Source organism: Pelecanus crispus, chromosome 5 (assembly GCF_030463565.1).
Source record: "Pelecanus crispus isolate bPelCri1 chromosome 5, bPelCri1.pri, whole genome shotgun sequence".
NCBI classification, from domain to species: Eukaryota; Metazoa; Chordata; class Aves; order Pelecaniformes; family Pelecanidae; genus Pelecanus; species Pelecanus crispus.
This window is the reverse complement of record NC_134647.1, coordinates 4,200,901-4,217,464: the sequence shown is the minus strand read 5'-3', so window position 1 is coordinate 4,217,464 and position 16,564 is coordinate 4,200,901.

The following is a 16,564-nucleotide window of genomic DNA, read 5'->3' as shown; positions in this document are numbered from 1 at the left end:
TGACACAGAGCTTCAAGAAAGACTTTAGACAACCTGGGCTTTTCATGAAATACCTAAAGCATCACTTTTCAAAGACATCAGCAAAGAGCAGACTATCGTGTGTTGCTGAGTCCATCTACATGATAAAAAACCAGATCCCAACATCAGTCAAGGTCCTACCACTGGATTCTCATTTGCATCTGTACTAACTTTGTCCCAAAGAGAGGAAAAATGACAAGGCAAAATTAATTTTTTTCACATTGTCTTAGAGTTGCACAATACAAAATGAAATATCTGGCCTTTGAGTAACCGATGCCACAGTTACATCGGTAAGTTGAACAACTTGCATCAACTTAATTTCTAGTGAATTTACTACTGAAAAGCTGATGTCACGTTACTATTTTATTCTCCTTGCAGTCATCAAACATAAAATCTGTTTCCCAAGTGTTTCTCTTTCATTTTTCAGGGACACAAAATAGAAACAATGTGCTCAAGGGGTCAGGAAATATTGCAGAGAGAGGACTGGACCATCAGCTCGGATCCAAGAGATGCTCTTTTGTCAGATGTTACTATTCGCCTTTGACCTACTCTTCAGGGACCACTTCATTGCATGGATTGAATTTTAGATCTGGTATCACGTTCACAGTTGTGAACACTGTACAAAACTTACTCCCTAAAATTCTGATTGCCAGTGAAAATGCAGTAAGAAAGCTGACAAAGGCTCCAGGATACAAGTGAAAATGGCAAAAGACAGAAAAAGACTGTTCTGCTGACGAGCAAATTATAGACAGTGCAACTTACTCAACTTGTCGTATCGAAAAAGTCACTTCTTCTGAAAAGAAGGAAGTTTAACAAGGTTCATATAGGCTTGTGGTTCTAAAGTCCAGCCCAGCTCAGAAAACATGACAAATATTTTTGTGCAGAGGGAAAAGTAGCGAGAGGTTCATAGGATTTACAGTTAATACTACCATTTCTTTCAGTATTCAGATATTGTATTTATTTCTTCAATGCACATAATCAGCTCACCGTGTTCTTTGTAATTAAATTAGCTTCCACTATACAGTCCTTCAGTGTTACAGTATTCTAGGAAACACAGTGCCATAAAACCAAAAGCCCACTACGGACTCAGACAGTTAGATAGTTGCCCAAAATTTAAATTAGGATGGTACTTGAAGGAAAGTAATAATGCATATATTTTTAATTTTAAGTATTATGTGTCCCCCAGTGTTGTTTTCTTTAATGGTTTTACCCTCTGAGCACCTCTATGAGATAGGGAGATGCTATTATCCCTAATTTAGGGATACAGACCTGAAACAGAGAGTGCAGTTGATTTGCTCAAGGTGACATGTGGAGCCAATGACAACCTGGGCATCTGGGAACAGATAGCCCACATCTTGCTCAAGTATCCTACCCCCGGGACTAGCTGTCCTTGTCGCAAATGAGTCTCCCCCAGAAACACTGTAGGGGATCCTTTCTAATGACATTGGGAAAAATCAGGGAAGACATTTGTATTCTTATGGAATAAAATATAAATCAAACCCCTGCACGCAGGGTAGGGGAAGGTGGGAGAAAAGCAGCCCCTTGGAAGACAGGGTAAGTTTAGACAAGATCCAGGCATCTTGGCTTTACACTACTTCAGCCATATACTCCTCCCATATACCCACGGCTGTGTAAGGAGGACCGAAGCCTTCAGATAGATATCCATGCAGGACATCCACAGCACCAGCCAGAGAAGTACTTCAGTCTCCATTTTCCACTTGTTTCCTCAAGACATCAGGTTAGAAGGATGGGTTTGATCCCTGCAACCCATATTAAGCACTCTGGAAGGAAGGTCTACCATTAAATTGGCGCACCATGCCTTTTCCTGTACCGACGTTTGGCTGACTCGCAGAGGGTCAGTGCCCATCCTCACCTTCCCTCTCTGCACAGCCTCTTCCCAGCCACGCTCTTCTTCATCCTGATTTTGCTAGTTATTTCAGAAAATAGTTTAACTTCTCACCCCATTTCCCTTCTCATGTCTTTCTCTCACTGCATAACACAAACGTAATTCCTGCACGATTTATCTATCTTATTTATTTCCCTATTTTCTTTATTACTAGTTGCATCTTGGTAGAAACTCCAAGACCAAAATGAAAAGAGTCGTCTTATTGTGGTACAATAAAAAAAATTAACTAAACAGATAATACAAAGCTTGAGAAAGAAAGGAGAGACAAAATAAATAAGAAAGCCGGGTGGGTGATATGAAGGAGATCACACAGGATCATACTATCAGAGACAGATGAATAAACTGCTGTGCCCCAACCATCCAGGTCCCTCTTTCTAGCTGTAATCCCTTGGTGACAACTTTTTATCTGCCTATAAGGTGTCACAAAGGGAACAGGAATAGCGGAGATCCTTGCTAGAAGTCATTTGGTCCCAGTCACACAATACTGGATGCTATGAGACTGTCAGGGAAGATGAAAATAAGCAGCAACATCCACAAAATCCAGAGGAAAGAATCTTGATTCCCCCCCACTTGGCATTTTGCTGAGTTGCGTGGAAGCTGGTCCTGACACTGCAGATCTGAGTAGGTTAAAAGATGGGAATCAGACAGAGTTCAACAAAAGACTGAACATTGTAATAGCAGCAGTTTGGGGGTTATTCACTTGTATTTTGTATGACACATACTGTGGACACATATTTTGCTTTCCAGCGCACCGAAGTTGTATGCAATCTTTATTGACAACTGCATTATAAAAGCTGCCACAATTCAGCCTGACAGACAGCTTTTGCACAGTGGGAAGATGTGGCAAGTGGTTTGGGTTTTTGCCTTACAGGAAATTGCTGAGGTTTCCAAGACCGGAAGACAAGGCAACTATTTTTATTTCACTTTTATTGAAAAAGGTGAATTATATATTTGGGAAGAGGAAGCTCTCATTCCAAGAAGGCAAATCATTAATTTCTATATCCCAAGCCAAGAACTCTCACACTGTGGGTTGCAAGGTCACCGATGAAGCTGTTAGCAATGTTGCTATTCTCGTCACCTTTGTTAGGTTTAACACCTTCTGCAAAGCACAATCAACTTTTAAGGCACAATATAAAACTTTAATAGCGCTCGTAATTAGTGCCAACAGTGGTAGCTTCTGTTATGTCTACAAGGGCCTTAGTTAGGGACCATAAATTCCATTTCACTTGGGTCAACCATCTATCAGGTGATAACTACTGTTCCCTGCTACCCACCTGGACTGGCTGCAGAAGGAAGCTGCAGTTGCCGTTGAGCACTGTTTATTCTCACAACGTATCACAATAGACATGTTTGTTGGGATATTTGGCAGCAGGCTTTGACTTACTATCATGGACTTTGCATGAATGCCGTTGTGCGTATTTTATTATCACGTCGTGAAATGTATATTGAGCTAGGTTGCTTGGATAAACTTTGAAAAAAAAAAAAAAGACACTAGCATAGCAGTGAACGGGATTTACAACTCATGCTTCTGACCAACTTTACTGCGCAAAAACTGTTTATTAGCACAAGTTTTCCCTTTGTATGTTGTGTTTACTTGTTTCCCAGCAGGGTCTGCTGATGTTAATGGACTCACAGCAGTACATTCTGCTTCTGTTATTACAGGTCTAATTCAGTCATTAACATTTCATTAATGGACTGGCCTCCTAGCTGTTTGCATGGCTGTCTAGATATTGATGAGCTTTCTAGTATAGAAAACTGGTATTTAAGGCAGACTCTTAAAGGTTTATTAAAATGCTAGTGAATCTTCATAGCTTTCTGTCATTTATTTTAGAAGATAAAAGCCAAACCCTTGAAGAAATTTGCATTGCCAAAGTTGTCAGCACCTGAACAGAAAATAAGTTCCATGCACAAATCCTAAGGAGAGGAAAAAGCGATACCGCAGTTACATCACCTGGATACGAGAGTCTTCAGTTCCTGCCTTAAAACCAATGCAGCTCAGCACTGCCAAGTCCGCTGTGCTCTACCTCGGAAGGAATTGCACTTCGGTGGGACACAAATTGATTCCTTTTTCCACCTCACACGGGTGTTCTGCAGCTTCTCTAGCTCACATTTTCAGACTCTGACCTGGAGTTTGTAAGCCTTCCCACAACCTACTCCCGTCGGGAACAGCCTTACTAGTACCAGTGGAATTAGTCAAACTAAGAGACTGCTCAGAATAGCAAGGCAGTAGTTTTGGGGACCTTTGACATTATCGCTAAAGAGGAAGATTTGTCACAATTTTTAGAGTTCAGTAATTTTCTAGCTTTATCTGTGTAGTGGAATCTAGTTATAAAACAATCTAGGTAATATCTGTACCCCAGTGGAAGGTAAGTGTCCTTATGAAATTGCTCGATGGAGTTATGAGGTGCTTCCTTTTACCGCATCTCTGCTTCTTCCCCATTAAAAGGAACGTGTATTTGCAGGCACCACAGAGAGTTGAAATATACTGCATCGTATCATATGAGTGCCTAATGCAAGTACTTTGTGAAAATTACTAATTTGATATCATAATTATGCTTGTAATATAAAATTATTAAGCACTGTCATATTGCACAGTAAATGGAACTTATATTGATGTAATAAAATGTATTTCAATTCCATTACAATAACTTTACCATATTCTTTAATGGTACACACAGTTAACAAAAATAAGATACAGACAGAAAAAGCATGGTTGATGGGTACCCTATACTACAATATTAGGTCGCAATAGATATAATTTGTGAGCTTCCTTATGTGCTTTTTTACATTTACAAACATCTGCAACTTATATTTGTGTTTTGTTAGAGAATGAGATGTTAAAAAGTAGAGGTAGGATTAGAGGCTAGTAAACAAAATCCCTAGTGTAAGTTCCCTTAATAAATTCAGCATTATACGTGCCTTTGACTTCTGCTTTATAAATGGAGCTATAAATATTATTGATCCTAAAATCATTTTTCTTTTTTTAGGATCTCACTAGCTTAGTCAGTCAGGACTATGCCAGGATGACATGAAAATAGATCTCTTATTACGAAACCTGAAGCTTATTAGCTTGATAAATGTAGCTATGTTTGAGAAATCAGAGGACAGGGGATGCAAAGAGAAAGGAGGGACACTGTATTTTAATACAAATATGTTCAAGTGTTTTTCTCCTCTGTAGAACCGTCACAGCTGAACTACTTATTTAACAGACAAAAAAAAAAGGAAAAAGAAAAAAAGAAAAAAAACCAAAAAGAATTATGAGAAAGGATGCCAAATCCTCATCTAAACATTTTCATCTAGGTTTCTTTTGTCTGTCAGGGTAAATAAAACGAAGAAACAAACCACAACTAGAAGGGGGGGGGGGGGGGGGAACAGTCAGCTAAAATGTCATGACTTGCTTCTCTGCAGGTGTCAACTTGACTTCACTGAAATGGCACACAACTTTGATTTTCTCATCAGGAAAAAATGTTTATTCCCTCTACCAGACCTAACAGATAAGAACGTACAGTGTGTAACATTACATATTTTGATATTGTGGATTTCTCTGTATAACTATTCCTGAGACACATGCTAAAAATATTTTGTGTGCTTTGCCTTGAATTGTTGTCATGAATTATTAAATTGAGCTGTTACTTTTTCATTAAACTGGCAGTCTTAATAATTTAAACACTGGTCTTTAAGAGACTTACTGTATATTGATGATCTTCACAGGAAGAAAGAGAACCTCCCAATTATTTTATATCTGTCTTGATATTTTTTTGTTTTCTTAAATGCATTGCATGACATATCATGCATTACTATACGCCTATATTATTTTAGCATGCCAGACAGCATTTCTCTGCATTCGATTTGTCATTGAGAATTTAGCGCACTTTTATTCCTGTAGCCAGTATTTCCAGTTATGGGAAACTCATACTTTCTGAATGTTCAAGTGTACCTCACGGGTAAAGGTTCAATTTGCTCTAGGAAATGAGGTAGGAAATAACATTCAAGGTTGTTATGTGTGTGTGTGGAAATTTACAGTGGACCACTGGTCCATTTGGATGGCAACCTTCTTGCACCTGAGCAATATCTGATGCTCCAAAGGAAAACCAAAAGCTAAGAGACATGTGAAAGAGTTCAGAAGTTACAGCAGCCTTTCTTCTCAACTAATTTGAGAAAAAAAAAAAAAAAAAAAGTACTTGCTCTGTGATGCCAATGGCTGAAAATGAAGTTTTCGGAAAGTTTGTGGGCAATCACTGAGCTTTGTTAATCACTTAAACTTTAATATTGATTAAGTTGTGTTGGGTCTTATATAGGAGTGATTGAGGACCATTTCATTCCCTTCAGGCATGTGCCTCAAGGATGGATATTGGTATAATGGTCAGCAACATTGGAAGCAATTGCTTTACCATCTCATTACTGTTTTGATTTAGCAGCTACATCTCCTGTACACCCCTGAAGACCAGAAAGTGGTTACAGAATTTTTAATGAAAGAAAAAAATTATATTTAATTACTATTACAACTTTTTTGGAAGGGGATGATTCTGGTTTTTGCCTCCTCATGTGCTGGACAATCCTGTGAAACCACTAAGTAAGCTTCAATCTTTGAAAGCAATTTTGCACAATTTTCTGTAAAGAGACTATATGGATTTCATGATCACATGCCCTCCAAGTTTACACCCATCCCCACAGAGCATATCCCACAGTACTCCTAAATGTATCTGCCCCAGATTTTGACACTAACTTTTTCCATTACCTGTGGAAAGTCACTTACACCCTTTGCATTTCTGCTCAACTGTGAAATGGGAATGAGAGAAGTTTTCATCTTTGTAAGCAACAGTACTTCCTTAGGTGGAATATATTAAACTGAAAAGCACAAAACTGATTTTAAAAATTCAGGTCCTTTTGATATCAACAGTTAAAACAGCTTTAAAGCTGGAAGCTAACACAAAAACTTAGTAATTACTCATCCAAATTCAAAACATTGCAAATCTAGCAGTGACAAAGCCACAGGGTAATACCCACCACCTCCTAACCAGGAAACTCAGCCTTAGTTACCAAAATTATGATTCTATGATTCTATGAAATGACAGCATTCACCACAGGGCTTTAATGACCATTTTTAGCATATTTTGGTATGAAAACCAGTACAATTCACACAATGTCATCTTCACTCAAACAGTTCCAGGTGACTCGCAGAAAGTATTGCTTTAGACTTTCCACTCTTTTGGCTTCATCTCTAGAGGAAATACAAACTTGCTTGAAAATTAACATGTTTCTAACCAATTAAGGGTTCAGTCTATTCCTCATCCACAAAATGGTGACCACCTTCGTTAGCTTACAAGAAGCATAAGTAGATATTCAGATTTCAGGAATCTTTAGGTCAGTAGGATGAAACTTAAAAAAAAAACTAAAACAAACAATACTATTAAAAGTTCAGAGAACAATTCAACAGATAAGGTTTTTGGTTTTGAAAGTGTAATTCAGCAAAAGAATATTACTAGATTTTTTTTTAAGAAATAACTTTCCTGCCAAACAATACAATCTGTGAATTGCAGAATAAGAAAAGAGTCTAAAATGTTGAAATGCTTTATGAACATAAGAATAATATATTGGGTCTAATGAGAAAACAATAAATTAATAATCTCTGAAATCTAATCCCAGGACAGACATCATTTGCATTGGTGGTTTAAAGAGTCCCTTAACCTCACTCAATTACACCACAAACCAACAAAGCAAGAACTGTTTCAAATACCACCCCAAAAACCCAGAACAAACTCTCAACTCTCACAGTATTCCTGTGGCAGAGCTAGAGACAATAAAAATCAGAAATTTTGGGAGTCAGTCGATGTTTATGATCCATGGTGATGTGTTATTTAAGTAACACCGGTGCTCATTTTACACAGCACAACTGTAGCAAGATTACAAAATATTAACTACAAACATCACATAAAGTATGAATAATCTTCATTGCTACAAATTTTTAAAATGCATCATATTTCTTTCCCACATATGTCCTTGTAGCCTCATAAAACAAACTGTTTCATTAGATGATTATGGGTTCGTGTATATATATCACAAAATGTTAGCTACTGCAAAAAGTAAGAAAATAGATTTTGACATCGGAGAATTATTTTTCTGCTCTCCTGTGCCTTTGGATCTAAAGGCAGAGCTACTCGGCTGTTTAATCTGGCCTGAGTCCACGACTGCATACCATGGTGAGAGATGCCAAGAACAGTGATGCCACATGAAAAAAAGTTATCTTCTACAAACTCAAAATGATCACAGGGCAATTTGTATTTTAACTGATATAAAGAACAATCTTGTTTAGTTTTCTTGTCTGGTCAGGAGTGATTTTTGTTTGGGCAACTGAGTTCCATTCTTATTAACAAGATGTATGAGATGCTGCGATTGCTACACAGTATTTGACAACCTTTCCATACCATGTCCACCAAAATGCATGGCCCTACCTTCCCTGCGCACGTCTTTCAGTCCTTAACTACGCTAGAGAGTCACAGACTGCAGCGAACAGACATTAAATATGTTTTTTTTCCTTATGCAGACAAACTCTTAAGTGCTGAAATCTAAACTTACGTGAAAAAGAAACACTGTCTAGTTTGCACTTTATTTTTATTTTGCACAGGGAGGGTGGTGAAGCACTGGAAGGGGTTGCCCAGAGAGGCGGTGGAGGCCCCATCCCTGGCACCATCCCAGGCCAGGCTGGACGGGGCTCTGAGCACCCTGGGCTGGTTAAAGCTGTCCCTGGTACTGCAGGGGCTGGGCTGGGTGGGCTCTGAAGGGCCCTGCCCACCCAAACCATTCCACGGTTCTGTGATTTCAGATGCACTGTATATATAAAATGGTAGAAGAGCAGTTACAACAGCAGATTTTTATAGAATATCATGCAATTGTATATTTATTTGTAATATAGAAAAAAGCCAAGTTTTCATTCTCATTCTAAGATAAAATTACTCCCTACCTGAATACCCAGAGTCACAGCTCCCACTGCTCTGGTTGGGAGAAGAGAATAAAAATTTTTGGAGGGCACCATGGATGTCTCAGTAGTCATGCAAATCAGTTTTTCATTATTAAACTTGTTAACATACTGTTAGCAGGTATTTCTCTTTTGGAGTACACAAAAGAAGCGTTTAATCACATCCCTGATCACTTATTACTGCCTTCTGATGATTCCTGTCTCACAATACACGCCCAAGCATCCCAGATACCCCAGTTAAACAGTTATTTCATGATTATTTGCCCCTTGTGAATCCAAACATTTCCAGACTCGTTTTCTCTCTGTAGCTGAGGGTCCATACTGACAAACTGCCAAACTCCCTTATTTAAATGTCAATAACTGCTTTGTAAGTAAAGTAAAAATTATTCTTTTTATTTCCATTTGAAAGCACTCTCTCCTACTTGTTCAACTTACACTTTATGTTCTGTATATGGAGACCTCAGTAATTATTAGAAGTCAGATAATTACACTCTGCAATGACTTTTCAATATTTTTCAAGCTCTAGAGTCTTACTGGATATCAAAATTATTCATTGAAACCAGGTAAGATCCTGCAATTGCAATCAATTATCATAGGGGAAGAAGTTCCACTCGCTAACGTTGTTACTGTTTTATTTTTGGTGTTCAATAGCAGGTGCTTTGAAAACTATTTCTTGTGAACAAAATGACAGAGCGAGTCAGTAGGGTGAAAAGTAACGCTTCACCAAATGAAGTGTTCATGTTATTGAAATATAACACTGGGATATGTTTGAGCTTTCAACAGGTACATCAGATAATCTGTTCAGTGGTCATATGAAAATTTAGAGTACTAAAGATAGGATACACAATTGCTGTGGGAGTTGGAAATTAGAATTAAGGAGTTTTCCCTATGATGTATGAAAGTAGCTTATCAATAATTTTACACTAACTCCTCAAGAAGAGTAATGAGTCCAGCAAAGGAAGGATTTTCATTATATCATAGAATTTGATCAACATTCAGATAAGACAGGAAAAAGAGAACAAAAGCTAGGATATGATATTTACACTCATTACTATCACCTGATATCTTGCAAAAAAACCCCCAATCCTAATCACATGGAAGCAAACAACCAAAAAGCATTTAAGAATAACATAAAGGATTTATATCTCACCTGCATATCTAGCCACTTTTTCACCTGCAAATGTTTCCATTTCGGTGTAATTCTGAATTTGGTAGAAATATTTGAATTGTTTGTAGCAAGCAATATAACCTTTTCATCATATGGAGACACTGAAGTACCCCCTGATACATTAGGAACACCCTACAAGCAAATACTCTGACTTTTATTCTCTGACATACCCTTGATGAAAATGAGCTTTAAGAGCCTGGCTCTGGGCACTCCCATTTCCTGCCACTGGAGGGTTTAAATAGATGACAGGATGGGGCACACCTGTCACATCAGATGAACGTGGGCTACTTGGTACCCACGTCTCCTTGCCCAATGAAAGATGATTCTTGCATGACACAAAACTACAAGTTTAAACAAAAATAACGCGTCATGAGATTATTTTATAAGCAGTATATGCATGGATAGCGTCTAACAAACTAGTTTCTGCAACAAGGTCTACGTATAGAATAAGCAGGTACTTCATGATGCTGCAGGCGTTATGGGTTCTCAGTTCCCACCTTATAACTACTGGTCAGATCTTCCAGCTCTCAAAGTCAATGCAATCATTTTCATTTGTGCAAAGTGGACACAAGCGTAAGTGTCCTGGCATGGTGTCATTCTGTAACGCTTTGGGTGGGTGTGAACCATGGGAAAGATGTAAGGCTGTAGAACAGTGGAGTTATTAGAAAAAGTTATAGCAGCACATCGGAATTGTCCATTTTATTGTCATAAAAATACTTGCAATAAGAAAAAAAACAATCAGAAGAAAAATAAAAAGGAGTATTATCATTTAGTGGGTAAGTATATACAACCTTCTCGAGACAATAAAATAAAAAAAGCAACTAAAATGGAAGGGAATTACTGGTTGTTTAGTGTGTGTTGAAGCTATTACAGCATTGAATGGTTTTCCTAGTGAAATGGTGGAAACCTTGACACTCGGAGGGTCAAGTAAAATGAGATTCAAGAAGACATTGGAAATATAAAATGAACATCAGAAGACATCAGACCAGATAACCCTCCAGTCTGCGCCACCGTGTTTTACAAGCACGCGTTCCACTAGTGCTTTCTTCTGAGCCTGCACTGCTGCCAGTCCCCACGGTCACGCCTGCACTGGGCATCACAGACCCCATTCCTCTCTGGAAGGACGTGGGAACCACTCGGCCAAGTGCTATAAAGGGAACGCCACCACCTCTTGATGTGAGAGCGCCGGGAGTCATGTGAGGAGCAAACACCAGCGAGCGAACGCAGCTGTTCCAGGCATTGCACAGCTTTGCATCCCTGAACACTTCAAGGCCTCCAGAAAGACACTCTGGGAGGTTGCAGATCACCGCGCAGGTGGTGAGGGACCTCTTTTAGCACTTTAAAATGTTTTCTGAGCCTCGGGGCTGCGTATTACAATCAGGTTTCACTTGCTAGCACATTACCTCTTTCCTTTGTACAGAACCCGCCTTGCAGGTTCACTTCCCCTTTCTTCAAGGTTCAAGGCAAATGCACAAGACATTCCCACAGCCATGGGAACTGTGCTCAGTTTTGCAAAGCTTTTCTGTACTGTTTTAATGAAAACTCACTATGGTTCTAATGGAAGGAAAATACCTTAAACAGACCTTTAACAAGAAATATAGAAGGGGGGGAAAAGCCCCACTACGTGTGATGTTTGCCCAGTATTAGTGAAACAAAAGACCGCAGCATACAAGTTTAAATACCAGATAACTCTGTCACTGTAAGATTACTAGGAAGAGTTAAAATTCACGTCTTCTGCCTAGAAAAAGTATTACAGGAATATATTCTGGACTTTGCACAGTTAATTTTTTTTAGAAATTAGATATATCATAAGATTTATTGAGATGCTTCATGTTTAATAAAATACTCATAACAGCCTGTGATATTTCACAGGATAAATAACAGGATTGTTAACTGTATTTGTATAGCAGGTCTAAGAATAATAAATGGTTCATTCAATAACAAACTGACAACAAGTTATTTCAGGTTATAAAAATGCGTGCGATAAGAGTCAAAATGACAAAACTCAAAGGATCAGAAGCTCTAGGGCAGACAACATTTGAGTCCAAACCCGGGTTACCCCAACCCGAGCACCATTTAAACTCTGAAACCACTTGAAATAAGGAGATGGAAATTTCCACATAAAGTATCTTCCAAGCCAAATCCACAACAGGACAGTGGAGGCAACCGTTCTTTTATTACCTACACAGCCAAAGACATCTCAGTCTTCTCATGTTATTCAAATCTAATGAAAGATTAATATCCTTTTAGAATAAAATAATGTAAAAGTATCTGAAGATAAACACATAACAATTATTCATCCTGGCTATGCCCCTCAAAGAACACATGAACAGAGAAAGTTCAATACTTTTTAAAAAGTACATTCTTTTGAAAATATTAACAAGTGAAGACTCTCTGAATATATTTGACTTCCAAACAAATTGCTTGCTTTTTTGGAAATGCTGAGAAGGCAGACACTCTCAGTGAGGTCAATGAGACTTACTGATTGCACAGTGTTACGGAAAATTAGGCTACTTATTTGGGAACTAAATATGGATTTTAAGAGTTTTCAATGTAGTCACAGTTTTGAGCATTTTGGAGCTGGCCTACATTTTTTAAAGAAAAGTTTGAGACATTGAGCAACAGCTTTTCAGAAGAACAAAATATTTATGATGTCCTTCGTAGCAATTAAAGGCAATTCACATAATCTGAAAAAGATTATTTGGGTGGGGGGTTGGAGGTTGGCTACACTTCCATTTTTCCTGTAACAAAATATCATTTTGCAATCTACTCAACAGACTTAGAGTGCCCCCAATTCTTGTCAACTTTGAGGTATGTAGAGGACAAGAAGTGAGTCCCCAGGATTGTATTTGCCACCAGTATTTGCCTCTCACCTGTATGTCAGGATAAAACCCGAGACAGCTTAAAGAAAGGGATGTAAATAAACACTTTCTGTGTTTTAGTATAATTATTAAAATTTAAAACCCACTCTCTCCAAAAGTCATTCTCATGTACTTTATCAGGGGCAGTTTATTTCTGATGTTTGTCTATCCAAGGCTCAGCAGGAAGCTGAGCTGCTGATATTGTTTAGGTCTTCAATGTTCACAATAATAATAATGTAAACTGACCAAATAATGACAACTTTCCCCCTCTAAAAAAAAAAAAAAAATTTACAACCCCACATAGCTAGCCATTTTAAACTAAAATAACTGCTATTGCTATCAATTTAAGTAATCACTTTCCCAGCTGACAGATGCAAAGCTGTCCGTTCAGATAATGACTTTTCCAGCTGACGAGAGTCAGGGAACAGGAAGTATATGTGGGGATAAGTGTTTGGGAATTAGAGGACAGCCAAAGTTTGCAGCTACCTGTATTATCTGACTGAGGTTAGTTTTCTTCTACTGGCACATTTTTACCTGAAATCAGCATAAATAAACATTTAAAAATACGTTTAGTGCAGCAATATACTTTTGTACAGTACTAGGCAATTTTAAAAGTCTTTTATTTTCTGTTTGGGAGCAAATCAGTCCATCAGGCAGTAGCTGCAGTTTTCAACAGTGCTGTTACCGGGCAAGGAGAAATGGTACATGCTGTATTGTTTCTGTCTGCATTTAAGCCAAACCCGCTCCCTGATTTTCAGCAGTGCTGGAAATGCAGTGCCTCCTGGCTATGAAAAAACCCATCTTTTTAGAAACATGGCCCGAGTAGAGAACTGGCAAAATATGTGCTATATTCCTATGATTCACTGTCCTATGAAGTATTAAGGAGGTTACTACCAGTTTGCAAAAGGAGGATCTCAAGACTTACCCAAGACTTGGGACATTTTTGTGCACCCTAGTTCCCCACTACCTTTGGATGCGGCTCAAAAGATGCAAATAACAAAGCAGTTCCTAAATTATGCCTCTGCACAGCTCTTTGAGGGTATGTAGAGTTACCTTTTCAAAACGGATGACGTTCCTCATCTGGACATGCCAAAGAGGACACGCCATGCTTCCTTGTCTGTATTAGAAAGCAGTGTATTTAATCCTGCGCAAAGCGGGGAAGAAGAGGCCACATGTTAGCTCTCCCTGGAGCTGTCAGGAGCATAAAGCTGAAAATCTGATGGCAGTTTCATGACCCAGCCTTTTCCTGTAGACCAACCTGTCAGACGGCAACTGCTAAGTTGCCCTAAAATAACAGAATCTCCATTATGCGCTAAAGTAGCTCTGTTGGGCTGATCGTCATAAAAAGTTATAACCCAACATCACACTTTAGCATTTACCAGGAAAGGAAAGGCTGAGAAACTTCAGCTACAAGTCTGTAAAAGTATCAACATAAGCCAGCATATATGACTGTCAAGCTGATATGAAATGAAATATTTCTATTCATGATGACAGATTGAAATTTTTATTAGGTTTGACCAAACTGGAAACAAAATATCGTGGGGGCTTTTATCTTGCGCTCCCTATCCTGCAATATTAATATTATAAAACAAAAAATCAATTTTGCAAAAAAAACAAAGAAATAAAAAAATAAGATTCTTGAGAAGCTGTATCAGTAGTCTTCATGTCAATGATACCCAAAAACTGCAAGAAAAATCATGTTTTTCAGTTTAACTCCTGCTATAGCCTTATTATGTCTGTCTCTATTTCTTATCTACGTATAAATTTGCTTTTTCAAGTTAAACTTCCTACAGCCATAATAATAAATCGAATATGAAGCTTGAACTTAGCGTCTCTGTTTTTTCTCTTCTGCTTAAAGACACTGGAGGTAAAAAACAACATACGTGAGAAAAGTAACACAATACAGAATACAGAATGAAAATGAGCTAAGGAAAATCATGGTAAGAACTACAGAGAAAGACTGTGAACTCTGATCTCTTAGGAAAAAAAGAATATATATGAAGAAAAAGAAATAGCAGACAAAAGTACAAGCATGTGTGTGTTCATGCTGGACGCTCATCAGTGCGGCTCTGTCACATTTGCACACACAAAAAGCACAGAACATTTTCTTGTGCTTTTCTTTCTTTTGTATTCGTATAGCTTTAGCAAAAGTTCCTCTTAATGGTATGACTTTTTTTATTAATCTAACTGCAAGGAGAAAGGACAAGCGGTTGGGGCAAGATATGGAGGTTCATGAATTAAGTAAAGGAATGTAAAAGAGCAATATCCGACTTCCACAGAATCTCTCAAACACTGACAGCCTATTCTCTCATCAAACAACATTTCTTACTGAAGCGTAGGGGAGGTCTCACAGCACAAACTGGTGATAGAACATGCAATCCAAAGCTCCACATATTGTTGTATTTACTTTGAAAAAAATTAAACTTCATTGAAACCTGCTTTGGCCTCACACCCATGGCATCACACACCAGAAACTATTACTTTCCTTTGAAATGTGCCTAGTAAACTTTAAAAGGCTATCCCTCCAAATGCAGAGTACATACAAATACTTAAGGGGTTAATAAACTCTTAACAGTATACCAAAATCACAAGTTTTATACCTCAACTCTGCACAGTTGGAGCTCCTAAGAGAGGCGTAATTGCATTGTAGTAACGTTAAAGTTTGATTTAGGTTTCTCCATCGGCAGAATGAAGTGTGTCTTACTTCTCAGGTGTGAGACTTGGCCGCTCTGCCTTTCGCAATATATTATCCCAACACTGTCAGAAAATGCTCAGCAGCGCCAATTCTTACTAAGCTGGGTGTGTTATAAATCCAGTGTAAGCAGGGGATTTCTTATGCCAACAATGCTTCTCAATCTTTACCTTATTACCACACTTCTTGGCTGCTATGAGATAAAAATCTTTTAAGCTTTTTTACTGCTTGTGTGTGAAATCTCAGATAATGTAGCCAAATGCAGGGAAAGTTCAGCGCTCTTTTACGACTCCATTTTATCAAAAATTTTGATCTACAAAGCCCGAGCGCACAAATTCATCACTGTTGGATGAGGTCAGTGAAACCACACCCATTCCCTTGACAGACCTTCCTTTTCTTTGAGTAGACAACTTTACGTGGGCTACAGAAATATGCCCTGTCAGATGAGAAACACTTGCCCTCAGATTGAATGCGATGCCAAGTAAATCAGGAGTTTTCTGCGCGGCCGACTTCAGCGCCGTGTGTGCTTAAGACACATTATCTGTGAGTTTTGGAGGTGAAGTCCCTCCGTAATGAAATTCAGCTGAGCAGGAACTAGCCTAGAAACACCAGCAGGAATGCCGAGGGCCAATGACAGACAGGTTTGGCACAGAGGGATGCATGAAACAAAATAACCACAGTGAAGATTTCCAGAGAAAAATGTTAATCGTCTTGTAAAAGGGAAAGTGTGTGACAGGAGGAGCGGGGATGAATGGCAAACACATGTCAAGCAGCACACTTTATTTACCTTTCATTAGCATGTCTTCCTAGGAGAAGGTTAAATACTCCAGGAGAGGGATGGGATTTTTCTTATGTTAACTAATCCGGACAAAAGTGAACGGAGATTTGCTTTCTTCAGCATTCATTGATATTAATTGCTTTATTGAACTAGCTGTGGGAACAT